The sequence below is a fragment of the Cynoglossus semilaevis genome, chromosome 16, assembly GCF_000523025.1.
Source record: "Cynoglossus semilaevis isolate Cse_v1.0 chromosome 16, Cse_v1.0, whole genome shotgun sequence".
NCBI lineage: Eukaryota > Metazoa > Chordata > Actinopteri > Pleuronectiformes > Cynoglossidae > Cynoglossus > Cynoglossus semilaevis.
In genome coordinates, this window is record NC_024322.1 from 18,264,633 (window position 1) to 18,282,406 (window position 17,774).

Below are 17,774 nucleotides of genomic sequence, written 5' to 3' on the forward strand. Positions count from 1 at the left end.
CCGGCGCGGCCCATATCGACCACAGCCCTTAACGATATATTATTCCTCCCCCTGCCTGTGAATGTGACAGAGAACACCTTGAACAGCAGTGTCTGCATTAGCGTATGTTCACAGCATTAATCAGGACTGCGGTGTGGGCAGGAACCACAGCTGTGCCAGAGAGGATGGATGCCTCCAGGTTCAAGTGTGTGATTGTTTCCATTTTCTAAATTAAATTACACACCAATCAATCACAACGTTGGGCAACAAATGAGCACTTTGAGGTATGTAATTTCATATCAACCTTGTTGTTTTATACACATTACTTAATGGAAGTCACCAGTGGTTCAGTCTCTGCACCGAGGGGTCAGTTACAGACCACGACCTGCTTCAGGATCCTGCAGATCAGGCAGAACTCACAGGTTTTCCTTTCCTTTAATCTACATTTGGGGTTTGAAGAGCAGATATATTAGCAGACTGTGTCACTGCAGAAGAATAAAAAGCCACAGAAAAGATGCTGCGTCTGCATAAATTACTGCATTTTGACAGCAACTACTTCAAAGGATTGTCGAGGTTGTCTCAGGACAATGCTGAAGCGACAACGTCTGCTAGATGTCGTTAGAGAACCAGCGCCTTTTAAAAAAGCAAATATATTTTTCAAGACCCTTTTTTGTTGCAAGGAACATCACGGTTGTGGCTGCGGAGATGAAACGGAAGCAGAGGGATTTTGATCGAGCCCACCACGAGAAAATTAACCGCAGCTCGAGTCGGGAGAGAGATTAAACGGATGGTTTTTTAAGGCTTTCTGATTGGTGCTCCAGAACACTGTAGCTGTTATCTCATTGGTCCAGACTTTGTTTAGGGTAAAAATAAAAGACTGGGAGCTTTTGGCAGCTCTGAAGTCCAAGCGGATATGTGACTACCACCCCCCCAGAGCCCCCCCAGCCCAAACCCCCCATCTGTGTGTTGTCAAATACTCCTTTGAGTACAAACTACTGTGATGTTATAATTTTAGATAGTTTTCATTTTCAAATGGACAGTAAAAAATATTTGGCTGATGAGTCGTGTCTGCTGAAACAGAACCTTTACATACTGTTCAGTGAACTAACTAACTAACTAACTAACTAACTAACTAACTAACTAGTCAATTAACAACAACAATTAACATTTGGTCCATGTGACCCAAAGATAACCCAACACCAACATCCAACTCCAACATCCAACACCAACATCCAACACCCCCTTAAAAACGCCACTCAATAACACCAACACCGCCTTAAAAACGCCACTCAACTTTATGCTAAACTATTTGTTTCCTAAACATCTGCTTTTCTTGTCAATTTTCACTTGAGCAGAAAAAAAAAAAGAAAAATATGTGACATTGAGATGTTTCCACCTCGCTGCCGTCCCTCTGAACCAATGATGTGTAGTTGTGCAGTTTGGCCCAACTGTGAACTAATAATATTATTAATAACACTTATTAAACTATTATTGACTTGGTTAGCACACATTTTTCACCCTCTCACAGCAGCAGAGAGTCATTGACCTCCACATTATCAAAGTCACAGCCTGAACAGAAATGTCGGCCCCTGCCATTAGAGCACGACAATCACCGTAATGAAGACTTGAAATGTTCAGGAACCGATGGCGTGTGCTCACATTTTACCGCTGCAATAAGAGGTGAAGACATGCAAGGGCAGTTACTGGTTCTCAGCCTCCCAAATGGAAGCTATCAGCCTCCCTATTTGATGGAAAACATTTNNAGAGCTCTGTTTTTGAGTGGGTCCAGCAGGAGGACAATTGTTGCACCGTGAAACAAACCACTCACCTCCCCGTGTCCTCACCTCCAAACTACCAACGACAGAGGCTGTGCTTCTGATAATCACATTCACCCCGTGGACCAAATTCAAAAGAGGCTGTCAAATGTTTCAATCTGATTAAACAAAATTAATCATGATTTATCTTGATAAAACGCCATCCCTGGATGAAGTTATCAATATAAAAAAAAGAAATATGTAAAAGAAATTTAGCTTGATTTTGCTTCAGGAAAGTCTTTATCCACAACAACATCAAATAGTCTGGTGTCCTGCTTTTTCATCATCTAAAACCAGGCATTTGACCTCAAGTCTTAACCTCGACAAATGCATGCTGGGAGTTGAGCTGGTATTTTAAGCTGGGAGTCGCCTTGTTGAAACAAAAACCTTTTCTTGGAGTGTGCAAATGAAAACATTTGTTTTGACAGTGGAATAACTGGATTAACCAGTGTTTATATTCTCCCCAAGTTAAAAAAAACTATTTGATTAATTGAAGAAAAAAAAGTCACTAAAGAAGTCATTTTAAAAACCTCTACAGCATTTTCCAGCCAAGCACTGTCAACTCTATGACACGAAGATTTTCATGTATTTTCCCAACACCAAACACTTGACATTATTTCCTGGGGGGGGGGGGCGCAATGAGGGATCTCATTGCTGGCTTGTTAGTTGTAGTGTCAGCACAGTGGGGGAGGAAACTGTGGCAGGGAAAAAAAAAAAGCCGGTGACATGTGTCATAGTCGCAGTGCATGTAACTCTACGTGTCCAAAGGTGGGATTAGCAGTGACAAGGACGGCACTGCGCAGGAAACTAAGACTCCCAAACTGGGAGAAAAGGAAGAGCAAAAAGCAACGTAGAAAACACAAGCCAAAGTACAGGGAAGTAAAACCCGGGTTGACGGCAGCAGAAATACTGCAGTAGAATCAGGCCTCAGCACAAACACCTGGACCAGCCGTGGCCTCTGACCCTGGGGCACTTGTCCTTCCATCTTCAGGGGTAAGAAGGGGCACTTTAACGACAACTAACAGATCTACCACCCATCCTTCATTAAATTAAAAACACCACATACAATCTTAAACAACTGAATTCTTTAACTAAATACAAACTAAGATAAATCTGAACTGAAGCATCTTGATTGACGGCTGTGATCACGTGACATCTACTTAAATGGTTCTACTTAAACGATCACAAGCCAAATAAACATAAGGATACTTTGTCCTTGTGCGGACATTTTACTTCTGTCTCCACTGAGGGACTTTGAGGTTAAATATTTAGTTTGGAGCGAGGGCTAGATTATGGGCTAGAGAACGTCCAATGACGGTGCAGTGTGGACCTGACAGAGACGTAGTCCAATAATCTGATGAGGACTAGCTGAGCTCAGCTGAACAGCTCCGGTCTGAGCCGCTGTACTTTTGTTAGTCAGACTGGTGCCACTGGCAGAGCCAATTATTTCTGGAGGTGGTAGAAGTGTAAAAGTTTGACGACCACTGATTTACAACAATAGATTCTGAAGATTCAGAGTAGAACTAGACTCCTGGTCCTCCATGTCCACGGTCTGGACAGCAGATACCAAGGATTAAGTTGTCTAGGATGGAACCATCTACATCCTGGAACCGGCAGAACTGAGTGATTTTCCATAAATGCTCTAAATTGGAAATGAAAATGTTTGGAGGAATTCTGTCGCTGCTTCTCATTCTGGTCTGAACACAGAGTTCTCAGGAGAAACTTCTTTCACGACTCTATTCATTTCATATTCACTCTCCCCTCAGGCCGTATCATAAATGTCATCATATGCTAAGGAGGATTTCTGAGTGTCGGCTGCATAAATGGAGCTGAAAGGGCCTAGCGCTCAGTACTTTATCTCAGTGAAGTGCCCCCCCCCCCTTAAAACGCCCCCCCCCCCACAGAACTGACTTAAGACTAAGATATAACCTTGACATTTAATTAACGTCCAATCAGTGATATTTAACTGATATCCCGCTCTTTGGTGTAAGACAAGTGAAACCTCCCATAAAGATGAAGAATTACCTTTAAAAATAAATGATGTAAATATAACCACGTAGGACGGACAAGACGAGCAGGGTCGGATTCTGATCAGCAGAGTCCGTGGTGTGTCGTGACGTGTGGCCTGTAGAAGAAGTTTAAATATAATCATTAAATCATTCAAATAAAGATCAATTGTTTTGTTGTAAATATTGTCTATATTTGTTAAAAGAAGCAGATATTTATGAGTGTAATTATTTATTGATGGATAAAAACATCAATAATAATTAAATACACAATACAATCAATCAATCAATCATATATTAGCAAGAAGAACTAACTGCATTTCTTTAGTTAAATTAGAAGAACTTCAGACGGCAGCCTAAATGTTTTAATTGTAGTTTTGTGGCCATTTTCTATAAATAATATTCATGTCAAATTCTCGCCTGTTATAAAATGAATTAGACTTGTTAAAAAAGTGAGAGTCATTTAAAAAGAAGATGCCGTTAGGAGATAATAGATCGGGCTTTAGACAGAATAACGACCTCCTAAATCATCTGCCTGCTTTAAGACCCACATCTTCTGATCTGCCTTGCAAATCAGACATTAAACTCAAAATCTGCATTTCACAACCAGCAAACAATATGGAAACCAGTGATCCGTGCCCATTCCAGCCTGACTCAGGGCTGTGGTGGCCGCGGGGAACCAAGTCACCGATCCCCTGATTATTTTTCAAAGATTTCCCCCTGGTGATGGATCAAAGACTCAAGAGAATTTCATGCAGGAATTTGTATTCTACCTGACCTTGAGAATCAAAGTAATTTATTCCCTGCTTTCCAGGAAACTGGCACAGGGAATGACATTAACATCTGCCGGGTCACATATCAGACGTAAGAGCACGACGGTGCCTGGGAACTGTTTTTTTCATGAGCCAAAATATATTTTATTGAGACAAGAGCGTAGGATGGACGGCACAGTATCTATCTTTGTAAAAGGCAAAAGAAAAACTGGTCGAATTTATGTGATTTCATCCAAATGGTGCCTTAAAATTTAAAGTAAATTTTGGGGACAGTTGAACTGCTCTGTAGTGAGATGTGCTGTGACGTATGGTTCAGAGACAGTGGCTCCTCTGAGGCAGAGATGAAGCTGGAGGTTGGGGGTGGGGGGGCGGGGGGGTCCAGGGAGGACAGGCTCAGAAATGAGCAGATCAGAGGGACAGTTAAGGTGGAGCAGTTTGGAAATAGAGTCAAAGAGGTGAGGCTTACGTTGGGATGATGACGATGGAGCTGCTGAGGAGGAGGAAGAGAGGAAGACTCCAGAGAAACCTCGTGGTGTGGTGGAAGAAGACATGGAGATGGTTGGTGTATCTGTGGAGGGGGCAGGAGACAGAGTGAGGTGGAGGAGGAGGAGGAGGAGGAGGAGGAAGAAGAAGTATTTGGACACTTTAGATGTGCAGACGGAGGTGAAGTGCAGCTGATCAGAGAATTCAAATATTTCAGATACTAAAGAAACATGTTAGATGGATAGATGGATGGATGGATGGATGGATATATTGTTGAAATAAATGCAAATCTACTGTATTTAAGGTAAAAAGTAACTCATAAATATTATTATTATATACTAATAGTCTACTAATTAATTTAAGTCCAGGACTATTTACTAATAGTCTACTAATTAATTTAAGTGATAGTTTTTGAACCTCGTCCTCAGCCTTTTTTCGTGGAGCTTTCTCATCACTAATATAACTTTAGTTTTTATCAGTGTACTTGGAAACTTCACGACCTCTCGACTGTGTGGGCACTTAATGGTTTTAATTAGCCGTTATGTTTCTAATAAAATTTACAACAAATGCACAGCGCCGCTGAATCATCCTCCCTCACAACATTAACATACGCTCATGAAGTGAACGTTCGTCCAAACCTGGCGGTGCTTCCCACTGACTGTGACACCAGACTCAGATAAACTGTGACCTACATTCCTGTGATAATTACAGTGACCGAGGTCGTACTGTAAATCAGATTAGCTGCTGGAGACTAATTATTTAAAACATCTTCACGCGTCTCCACATCCTCCGTGGAAACTTCTAGACACAGATGTGACATGTGGCTGAATATGAGTGTTCACCCAGAGAAGCCAAAGCCAGAACCCAGGCCTGGAGATAGTCATGCTTCTCTAGACCCTGCAGATCTGGACCAGGGAGACAAAGAGCAGCTGAGCGCCAAGTTACAGAAGTGGGCGCCACGGTAGAGTCGAACTGGAGGCATCAACAGTCTCGTTGCTAATCCATTATGTGTGGTCAACACTGGAGGCGAGGACGCGATCGTGGAAGTCACAGATGGGCTGGAAAAAGGATTAAACGCACTTCAAGAGGAGGGAAAATAGGAAAGAAAGGACGAGGAAGAGGAGGGAGGGAGGGAGGGAGGAAGGAAGGAAGAAAGGAAGAAAGGAAGGAAGGAAGGAAGGAAGGAAAGAAAGAAAGAAAGAAGGAAGGATGGAAGGATGGAAAGAAGGAAGGGCCTCCAAGGTGTCCGTCCAGAAAAACTCTGACCCAATCCACTACACTGGTAGGTGGCGCTGTGTGTCTCGTGGCAATTTGACCCAACGACAATGTAATGCTACGGGAACAGGAAACGAGATTAAAGCCAAATAATTAAATAAAAACAGAAAACGTACAGAGGTCGTCGGAGTACGTCACGCTACAACTATTTATTCTACATTTCACTCTGCACACAGTACTCAACTCATAACACTGCATTTGCATGTTTCAGGGGTGAGGGTTGGTGGGTGAGGGGGGGTGACAAGGCTATTTGCATAAATTTAATGAGCCTTTCAAAGAGGAGAAATAACGTGGACACCTGCAGAAACAGGCTGACGTTGTTCAAAGGAGCCTTTTTTCCCCCTTATTACCAACAGACAAAGCTCTGTAACAAAGATAATCAGGAGGAACGACGGCTCCGCCACACAGGTTGTTTTCTTTGGAGCAAAAAAAAGAAGAAGCACAGGAGATGGAATTTCATCCCCTGCAAAATGAATGACACAGACAGTTAGTGTGATGGCAGTACGAGGACTTTGGCGCTCAGCAGTCAGCAGGCGCCAGTGTCACGGCCGTGAAGGCGACGTATCTCCACGGCACCGCAGTGGTATTCTGATGAAAGCAGTTCAACTGTCAGCCAGTAAATGAGCAAACTAATTACCAGTGTAAGCTGATTTCCTGGTTCAAGCACGACGCAGCTGTGACTCCCCCCGCGCACAGGGTCTGATTGTTAAGCTGAGAATAGGTGCATGTTCTGGGGAGACACAGCAGAGACTGTGTAAATGAGTGGGATTGAGTGTATGGAAATGAAATAAATGTGCTCTTCTTATTGGGTGCTGTTCTATGAATTCCAATGAGGAGGAGACGCTTTCTGTGGCGACAGCTGCAACAATTCACAGCCTTCCCATCAGTCAGGATCCAAATGCAGATCTACACCGTTACGGACATTTTTTCCCGCTCATACCTGCAGATAAATGACTAATATCAATGCAAGTGTTTTTAAAGAAGGCTTTCAGAAAAAAACTGTCACTTTGCCGTCGTCATTTCATCAGACGCCTCCTGTTTGCCGGCAACTTATTGTTTTTCTCTTCTGACTCATTTATTAAAATACTGATGAAACAATGGTGACACACGAGCACTCCTTTGTGGAGCCAGCGGTAAGTTCATTAATTAGCATTCCACGCTGCAGAGCCGTGAGGTTACTGATGGTATCGTTCTAAGCCTCCATCCTGTGTAAATTGACTGAGATTGAGATCTAACAAGGCTTTGACCTGGATCCCATTCCAACAACCTGATGTGTAAAACGTTGATGGGGGATTTAGCTCGGGACGCTGGAGGGCGTGTTATCTTTAGCCAAGCCATCAGCTCCATTAATTCAGAGCCACTACGCTGCAGCTTCTCACCGGGGTCACACGGGTGGCCCGTGAAAATCTCACATCAAAGTTCCAAGGTTCCAGTTTGGGTCACGTCCTCCTCTGTCTCCTACACCTTTCCAATCTTTTTGGGACAAAACGATGCCATTTTGTAACGGGGGCCTAGTTCATCCCACGGCCCCCCACTTGGAGGCGCCAATAGCACAAAGACACATGCCATATTTTATCTCAACCGCAGGAATTCCGTGAAACCTTGAACATGCTTTTACATCGGTTATTATTCTTTTACAACTTGAACCAAAGACTGACAGATTCCAGCACAAATGTTCAAGTACAACGAAAACTTTCAAGTTTTTCCATTCAGTCTTTGTCTTTCACTTTGTCCTTTAGTCTCACATTTTATTCCTATGACAATAAACTCCTTTGAAATAATTCCGTCAGTTTTCTGAGGGCTTTCAGCTCTTTAAATTGTCATTCAGGCGTAGATCGCCGGCGGCAACATTCAGGAGGTGTCTTGTGACCCGCTCATTCCTCTAATGAAAACACAAGCACAAATGCATAGGGGCAATTGGTTGCATATCCCCAGCAGAAACAGTGACATTGGTGGTCACACCAAAGTGGATTGTGAATGCATCACCATCTCTCTGGGCCATCTGCTGCTGTAAGGCACAGTGACTGCTGAGTGAGCCGGCCCCAAAGGGAGGTTAGAAGTCTGGTCATTCTCATTCCACATGCTCTGGGGCTGAATGAAAAAACACAGCATCTTCTTTCAGATTCTGATACACAGTCAAGAAGAACCACTACAAGCCGGTTTTCAATGCCGGGCGTCATGAGGTGATGCAAACCTGTGGCCAGACCAGAAAAAGCTAATGCTAATTTTTTAACACTCTCAATCTCAATCATCAAAATCAAAAGTTTCCAAACGTGTAAATTCCAACTACGTTATGCAATAAATGCTTCATAGAAACGCATTTCTCTATAAAGTACCAGTACAAACCGGAAGAATAGTCACATATTTTTATGAAAGTATTTATGAAAATACTAGAGCTGGAAGACAGGAGTGTTTGGCTGATAGATATTTTTTTTTTTGCCTTTAATCAAATCCTCACTTCACCCCAACCTGAACCATGACAGACGGCGCTGCATCAGGAAAAGCATCCAGCGTAAAAACTGTGCAAAATGACGGTAGGATGGACTGCTGCGGCACCGCACCAGAGAAGGTACGTCTCAGGAGGAAGGAAAAAAATAGAGCCCAGACATCGATGTTCAAAGAAAACCTCTTCCTTTAGAAACACTAACTGAGGGATCCAAAAACTAGGAAGTCTTTCAGACCACGTTAGGGTGTGGGTCTAAAAGGACAACAAAAAAACTAAGTCCAAACTCCAGTCCCCCAGGTATGTACATATACTTATACATATATATGAGAACAATATATACTTCTTTCAAGAGCTATATGTATATAGACATATATGTATTCATATATATGTAAATATAGAATTATAAAGTATGTAAATATATATAAATACAAACACATGTATGTGTAAATATATACAAACATACTTGAAGACGGTGTCTTCTTTCAGTTTCCATCATATTTGATCAAAAACCAACAGTTTCCTGTTCACAGCTACGTCACCAGGAAACAACGACACAAACAGTTCCAACAGTTGGAAGTTAAACAATAGCTCTGTGAGAAATACATATATGGATTTCATTATGTAACTGTACTTATTCACAGACACCTTGGCGTCTGCACACATTTTCTTTTTGTCAGTTTGAGCTTCAGCCTCTGGACATTCACTGGTCAGACTCAGCACAGAGGCCACAGTGCACAGAAAAAAAAAAAAAAAAAAAAAGGCTTCCACTCCGTTCTCAAAAATCTTGCCAATGCAGCACCTCCCAGGGTTGGGCCGAGACCGGAGTGTGTGTGTGTGTGTGTCTGTGTGTGTATTTGTGCTAATGAACATAAAATGCTCCAAAATAAAATAAATCATTCTCCACTATCCTAAACACTGCTGCTAACGCTCTCACTTTATGAGTTCTTTTAAAATGATCATTTACTTTAATACAGGGCTGCCAAACATGAGGCCCGCGGGTCAAAACGCGCCCTGTTGGGTTTAAATCCGGCCCACTTGATGAATTTTGAAAATGAAGAAAAAAAACCTCATTTCCTGAACACTTAAGGTTCAGGAAATGTTATGTAAACTTCTTTACATAAAAAACAAAGATGAAGAACATTGTTATTGTTATTTATACTCGACATCTAATTATGTTGCACGCGGCCCCTGAACCCAAATGAGTTTGACGCTTTAATACTACTTCAGTATGACACAGGTTCCTGTTGTCTTCACTGCCTCCACAGGGCAACTCCTCAGACAACACCTTCGTTACTAACAGTATTATTTGACGGGCTTCACCTTACGTTGTATTATTCTGGTCCGTGTGTGATAAGGTTCCCACTCACTGTTGTTGTGACTGTAGCTGCCTGGAATAATCCTGCACTTCCCACAGAGAAACATCAAATTGAATTGGGCCTGCTTAGACAGCCGGCGTGAAACTTCAGGAAAATAACTTTAACCGTTTACCCTCTAAGGGCGCTCCACTGGTGATTAATTTTACCCCCTTTACACTACTTTAAATTGTTCTCACTTGGGGGCAGTTAGCAGTATGAAAGGCCACAAACCCGTGACCCTCTTTTATTCAAAGTGATTACCGCGCCTCAAGGAAAACGGGGCAATTATGTATAATTGCAACTTTGCAGCGTCTGCCTGGCCTGGCGCCGCGGTGTGCGGTTTGCACTTGGATGAAAAGTCACCCTGTCAAAACAAACACTGCTGTTGAATTCACGCACCTTTAACCTCTGACGTCGAGCTACGTTAATGAACTTCAGTGTGACAAGAGAGTGGAAAAAGAGAGATAAGCTGGTACTTAATGGAAACTATTTGTACGTTGCAAGACGACGGAGTCACGTCCGCGATGTTTTCCTGTAAACCTGAGGATCTTTGTTCTCGATTCATAGTTCAGACTGACTCTAGTCTGGGACTAATATGAACTAATATGAACAGTCGTTAAAGAGAGAGATTTTTTATTTTTTTAACAATATTACTGTAATGCTAAAGAGAGATTTTTTTTTTTAACAATATTACTGTAATGCTATATATAGTATAAAGTACTATACTGTAATATAACATTTAATCACTGACTTGATGTTTAATTTCAAAGGTATATTAGCATAGGTAAAAATATCTGAATTCTTAGAAGAAAAAAATTTAATTTTATGTGTTGAATTTTGTTGAAGTTCTCCACAATATCATTTAGTGACTGTCAGGCTGCTCTGACCTGAAGTATAAACTACTGATGCATGCTGGGAGTTGAGATGGTACTTTAAAATCAGAGATGCTTTGGTAAAACCAGAACTCTTTCCAGCAGTACGTGTAAATTACATGGGGTTAAAACATTATCTAAGGCACCAAAATATCTCCACTCGACTCGACTGAGTGCAGTCTCTGCGTCGGTGATCTTTCGTTACATATAGGAAGAGTCGTACTGTTCTCAGCCGACCCTGCCATCACACCGCTGCGTCCTTGATGCCTCGTCGTGTCTCTAACGAGGAGCCCTGTGTCTGTAGTGATGATGGCTGTAATGATGGAGGTTGACAGTTGCCTTGTCCTGCAGCGCGTCACAGGTTGTGAGGAGTGTGTGGTGTTACTGTCAGAACAGCAGGTGCTGAATCTACAAGTGGAAGGTCTGTAATTGGTGAACGTCAGTAACGCAGTTAAAGAATTATCTGAAATTCCTTTGATCGACTCAACCAAAGGTCATACCTATTATAATACTGTTCTTTTTCTCTAAAGAGTCAGAGGAGAAAAAGCACGAGCTCTTTGTACTGTCTGTCCATTAAATGTCATTTAAAAATCTTTTTTTTATCTTTATAATAAATTCAACTGTTTTTCTGCTCTGGGTAAAACAATAGACCAGATGATGAAACAATTGTTGGAGATTACAGACTGAGATTACAGACTGATGTCAGTGAAGAGCTTAGAGTGAACAATGTGACTGATTAACATGGAGTGGAAGGATGAGGGGTCGGGGGGGTAGAAGGTGAGGGTGGTCCCAGAGGTCATGGTCATAACAACTGTTTTATAATAACAAAGCCAGGTCTAATATTTATAGAGTTAATACTAAGTGTTCACAGCTAGGTGTCACTGTAGGAAAAACAACAACAAGATTTAAGTCAAACTGCAGAGCGAGAATAAACTCACTCAACCTTTTTCTTGTTTCTAATGTACAATTTCAAATATTTGAAGTGCAAATATATAAATTCTTTGAAAGCACAGGTACAGGCTGCAACGGTGTTTTTCAACCCTGGGGTCAGGACCCCATATGGGGCCACCTGAAATTTAAACTTATACAAATCTTAAACAACTGTATTCTTTCTCTTTCATGAATATAAATGGAGTTCACTGCAACATATAAAAATATCTGAGCCGACGCATCTTGATTGACAGCTGCCATCACTGTTAAGAGCTGCAGTTGACAAACATTTATCAATGTCAAAATGAGGTCAGAAGCCAAAGCAGGTCCTGGACCACGGGGTCACTACTTTACAGTTCAAGTTTTGTGTACGACCTCACAAAATATCCGTCTTTCCAAGTTCCACCACATTGACTCACATTAAAATACAAAAATCCTGGACAAGGTCGACAAAGTGTATTTCTCCGTCAGAAGATCAGAATATTCAGAAGTAGCTCAAAGTCAATTCACATCACGATGGAGCTCACGTCAATAAGCCTGGCAGCAGAACAACAGGTGTTCACTTTCTGCATTAGGACCCACACACACACCCACACACACACCCACACACACCCACAGTGAAAGCCACAGTGAATGGAGTCACAGCTTATACTGCAAAACAAAAAACAAAACAGAAAAGTAAGAGGTAGAGCTGAGGGACGGCAGAGCGACGAGAGCGGACGCAATTGAATACCTGACAAAGAAAGATGCTGAGTTTGCAGCTGGGCATGTTTCCTTAGAAAACACAGAGAGAGATCAATGGATGTGTACAGCAAACTGCAAAGTGTTCATAAAAGTGCTGGTCATCAGAGAGATTGCAGATTTGGACCAGTCCCAGCGACAACAACTCACTGGAGAGGAGCGCGACTCAAGTAATGAAATAACTGAACGCAGTCAAATTAAAACCGGTGGCCATTTAAATATAAGTTAGTTAATGAGCCTTGCAAACAATTTAATTCTATTTTTCCATCTGTAAGCCAAAGCGTTAAGTGTCACGAGCGTGTAAAGATGTCCAGCTGATGGATTTGGAGTAATTCTAATTCAGTCGTAATAACTGAGCCACAGGCAGCTTTACTTAAAGGCCTCAGATCTGCTGCGTGCTGAGCCACTAATGTAACAGCCAAAAACTCAGTGTTGACGTGTCAGAGTGTCTGCAGTGGAAAAGGCCAGGTCCTGCTGATGCTCCATCTCTTTCATTATTCCTTTCAAACCCTTCGCCTGTCCAAAGACGGTTTTCAAACCGTGCTCCTTCACTCTCTGATGTATCATTAGGACAACGCTCTGCTGCTGGTGAGTCCAAGACAAGAAACAAAACCAAAACAAAGAAGAGACAGGCGGGCTGATCGGGGGCTCAGCAGCAAATAATCACCCAAAACATTAGAAGGAAAGATACAAACAGAACAGCCAAGCGTTTGGGTTTTTTTTCTTTTTTTTTCTCAGTTCATGAAAGATCAGCACAGTCTCCAAGCATGAACCCTGTGGGTTGAAACTGGCAAAAAGTTCCAAAACCTTGCAGCAGTGCAGAAATAAAGTTTTCAGAAGAACTTCTTATTTTAAAAAAAAATACCTTAATTTATGTTGAACTTTGTCCTTAAATTTTGTATTTGACTATCAGGATATTGTGTTCAAATACTAGTACCTAAACAAAAACGTGAGTAAATAAAATTGGTGGCCATTTAAATGTTAACGAGACAATCTTCTGTTTCTATTTGGCTTCATTTCGTTGATGAAGAAACGTTGGTGTGCTCGGGGCCTCACTGCAGTTTCACATGTTACATCATAAGGTATCCAAACACAAGAAGTAACTGGATGACTAAGTACACAAATGAAAGTACTCACATATACTGTATTTGTCTGTCAAACTGTCCACTGTAGATGACTGGGGTCGGCTGAAGCCTCCACTGTAATCCTGCAACGGAATAAGAAGTAGATGATGAATGGATGGATAATAATTTTAAAAAAAATGTTATCGTGTTAACTCTCTTTTTCACTTAAAGCTTCAATCTTTTCATCCATTAAGAAGCGCAAGTACAAGATTCTATAAAAACAACAACGACACGGTGTGTACTGCACTTCCTGTCACTGCAGCTGCGTCTTGATACTGACACCACATATGGATTTGAACCCTGTTACTGTGAAGGTAATGAAAAGGCCAATAGTCAGTGAGGGAGATGTCATCCTCTCTGTTAACAAAATGACTAAATTGCAGCCACTTCAGCCCACAGCTCTGCCCACCACTGAGGAGGACATTATCTCATAAACTCCCAGCATATTGATGCACAGAGTCACAGGCAGAAAGTCATCCAACGCAATTTTCATGAATATGACAATGAGTTTGGTGAACTTCAGTGGCCTCTCTGGTCAGCCTTCCTGCCAGGATGTTGATGGGATGTTCAACTGACAAATGATGTCTTAAAAAAAAAAAGAGTCAAAAAGTACTGAGAAAATGTTATTTTCCATGCATGGAGTTAAATATAGTTTTATCAGCATCAGTGTGACAGAAAAAAAAAAAAAAAAACTTTTCCTGTGTTGTTATTGTTCTACCAAAATATTCTTCTGTATAACTCTGTGTATTGACAGAATAACACAAAAATATTATTTGTCAAATTTCTTCCTCAGTAAAGTCAATAAAACTAATGATTAAATTACTATTACAGTGACTTTGTTTTTAGTCTTATCTTTGAGAAGTTTTCACTGATTGATTAAAAATATATATCATTAATCTTTTTAAACAAACATGAATAGAAAAACATTAAAAGAAAAATTGAAAATATTGAAGTGTTGAATGATTTGTTACCAAAATGATAGATTTTAAAGGACTAAAGAAGAATTCTGGACGAGGCAAAGGCCCAGATGCCAGAGATATTTCTCCAAATTCTACAAAAAAGGAATTCTCTGAAGGAAAAAGAGCGAGGATTGAAAGGATGGACAGGAAGTGTCCAAGGGCTGCAGTCTTGGGTGTTTGCCTAATCTTGCTGTACAAAAATATGAGCTCTCCAGCTGTTCATGGTCAGCTGAGTGATTCTGTTTTTCTCTGCCCTCCAAGTCCACGCAGCGGAGCTTTTGTAAAGTGATGCACGGCGATGTCCTCCTGAAACCACAACGAGCGGAACAGAAAACAACTGAACTTTATTTAAAACACTATTTTCTAAAAACAAACAAACAAAAAAAAAATGAAAAAGGAAAAGTGAACACAAATCACTGTGAATAAATGATGAAAATTTGTGGGTCCTTTAAAATTACTCTGTGTCCCTCAAGAGGAGCCAGCCCCCCACTTTGGGAACCACTTCTCCAGTATCTAGTACCTGACTTCAGTTAAAAAAAACAACTTTTTGAAGTACTGACAGTTTATTTTCCCCAGTAATGATTAAGAGATTTATTCAGGCTGAAAATGTCGGCACATTTCCTCGTCTTTTTCATCACTCTGAGAGTCCTGTAAGAATTATTCTTAAATCTTTCTGTGCCTGAAACTGACAGAAGGATCTGACGTCTTCAACATTATTAAAATAATCACTTTACAATTATATTTTTTAGAACCCCAGTGTGCCAGGATTAGCTGCAGGTTCCAAAGAATGGCTGGAGGGATAAAAATAAAACCATAAAAATAAACAATAAAGACCTTGTTTCACTTTCGGTCGTTTGACAATTTCAGATTTTTATATTGAGCCAGAACTCACTGGGAAGAAGGAAGACAAACTGAAGGAGGTAAACGCAGAAGGAGAGGAAGATAAATTGGCTGAATTTGGCCCTGGGGCCATGGTTTTGACACCAATATTTCACCCTTACCTGTATTAAAAAAATACTTTAATTTCTAAATGAACAGACTACTTCAAACAGCAAAATATGGGTCTCAAAGATAATACAGTGAACATCAAAGGTCAACAAAGGTGAATACTGTACTGTAGCAGCGCTGCTGAGGTCGCGCTTCACTTCAACCACTGTGTTGTTTGAAGCCTTTGTGATTAGAAATACAGTAACAGAGCTGGGCAGGTGAACATGAAGAAAAAAAAAATCAATAGCTGGAATTTATGACTCAATTCTGAGTCATACAAGAAGGATGGTTCTTTGTCACACAGATTTTTTTTTCTTTTTCCCCACCCATGAATAGTGAGACACAAGAGAGCGCAGTGATTTGAGGCCAGGAATGATGTTAACACAGTGTTCCCTCTGGGCCCAGGCAGAATTTGCAATATATATCATTTACAAAAGCACGACTGTCAAACAATTTCTCAACCGTCATCTTTGGCATTCCAGCCTACCTGGCTGTCAAAAATCATCCTGCTGTATCTCATTTTCAGAGAGGAGAGATCCACCCGCTGCTGATGCTGCTGCTGCTGACAGGGTCTTTGAATGTACTGTAAGAAAAAGTATGGAGGATGCTGTTAGAGCCTCTAATTCAAAGTGTGTCAATAATTATTTATTTATTTCCCAAAACAGGCACTGTTTTGGGAAAATCATATCACCATATATATGTAAATACTGCGTGTACATATATACATATGTAAACAAAAAGATATAAACAAATATATTGATAATATAAAATAATGATTAAGAAATCATTTTATTGTAAAAATGGGTAAAAAAAAAACCAAGTGAAGGAGACACTGAGGTAGGAGAAGGACTTAGAGTGAGGTCTCCACTTAGATGATATACAGTGTGTGTGTGTGTGTGTGTGTGTGTGTATATGATGTTCTTTTTTCTTCTGCGTCCACAGCCACACAGGGGAAATCAACGTGAGCAGAGATTTGTTTCAAACTCGTACACTCTCCTGTGTTCTGTCTGTTAAGTCTTTCCTTTTCTTCACTCCTTCCTCTCAGTGAATTTTCTTAACTATTCCAGACACAAAACATACGGAGGATGCTGTGAAAAAAAATGTTTAGACCTGTTATTAACAGGGGGTAGGCAACCCCTACGAGGTCCACGGAGGGGGTGCAGAGGGGGCACAACATCTTGAGCTTTTAAGGGAATCAACTAATTAACAATGTTTTTACAAAATGAGAGGTTTTGTAAAAAAAAAGATATGTTGTACTTGATCAACAAGTACTGTATCTACTGGAATGAAAAACTCGTCTGTGTCAAGGTGTCAAATAACAAACAAATGACAAAAATAATTAGTGCTGAAAAACACAACAACAAATAACACACAGTTAGCCTGTTATATTAACATCAATAGAAGTGACCCCCCCCCCCCCCGAGTGCTACTACATACAACAGGTGCCTCTCTCCATCTTTATTACCGTCATAACATCCTTTTATCATTTTAACGTCACATTTAGTGCAAATTCTCAAACGTTTTATTTTGACATCTTCGCTGTGTCTCTTTGGCGCCACCCAGAGGAGGGGCCCTCACCTACTGCAAACCGCTGGTCTATTTGGTCTATGTCCAGTCTATGATACAGGACTGAAGGTGATTTCATTAGAGCCAACTGTAGTTACAACCAAACATTAAAACCTTAAACCTAACGGAGGAAAGTCACAACCAAATAATAAACATTACAGAAGCACCGAAACTCGACTTACCGCCGCCTGACTCCGCAGGTTTGACGTGGACGTTTGGCTCTGTCGGCCGAGGCAGACACGGTTTATATCGCATAAAGTTACTGCCTCGTTTGCACTCGATACATTAAAACATGATGTGGAGACGGGAGCTCTTTGTTTCGTAATCCTAGACCAGGTTTTTGTTGGACAGAACCACGAAACGACGACGTTCTCTGACATTAACGTTCACATTGTGGGGAATGCGCGCGCACGTAATTATCTTTAACTTAACGCAGCTTGTTCTTCCGGTCATTTGATTTTTTT

The 17,774-nt window shown here is 41.1% G+C and overlaps 1 long non-coding RNA gene across 7 annotated transcripts in view; it reads right to left on the reverse strand.

Moving 5' to 3' along the window:
- Positions 1 to 17,774, reverse strand: part of LOC112488315 (uncharacterized) — a 38,976-nt gene that overhangs the window by 16,392 nt on the left and 4,810 nt on the right. For 6 of the 7 annotated variants that reach the window (XR_003052238.1, XR_003052237.1, XR_003052234.1 and 3 more), the window contains exons 1-5: positions 17,493 to 17,747; positions 16,232 to 16,327; positions 13,812 to 13,881; positions 5,039 to 5,140; positions 3,819 to 3,918 (exon numbers count right to left, since the gene is read on the reverse strand). This is a non-coding gene — a long non-coding RNA (uncharacterized LOC112488315). Of the gene's footprint in view, positions 1 to 3,818; positions 3,919 to 5,038; positions 5,141 to 13,811; positions 13,882 to 16,231; positions 16,328 to 17,492; positions 17,748 to 17,774 lie in introns of those variants that run through there. The other variant, XR_003052235.1, reaches the window with a different exon arrangement.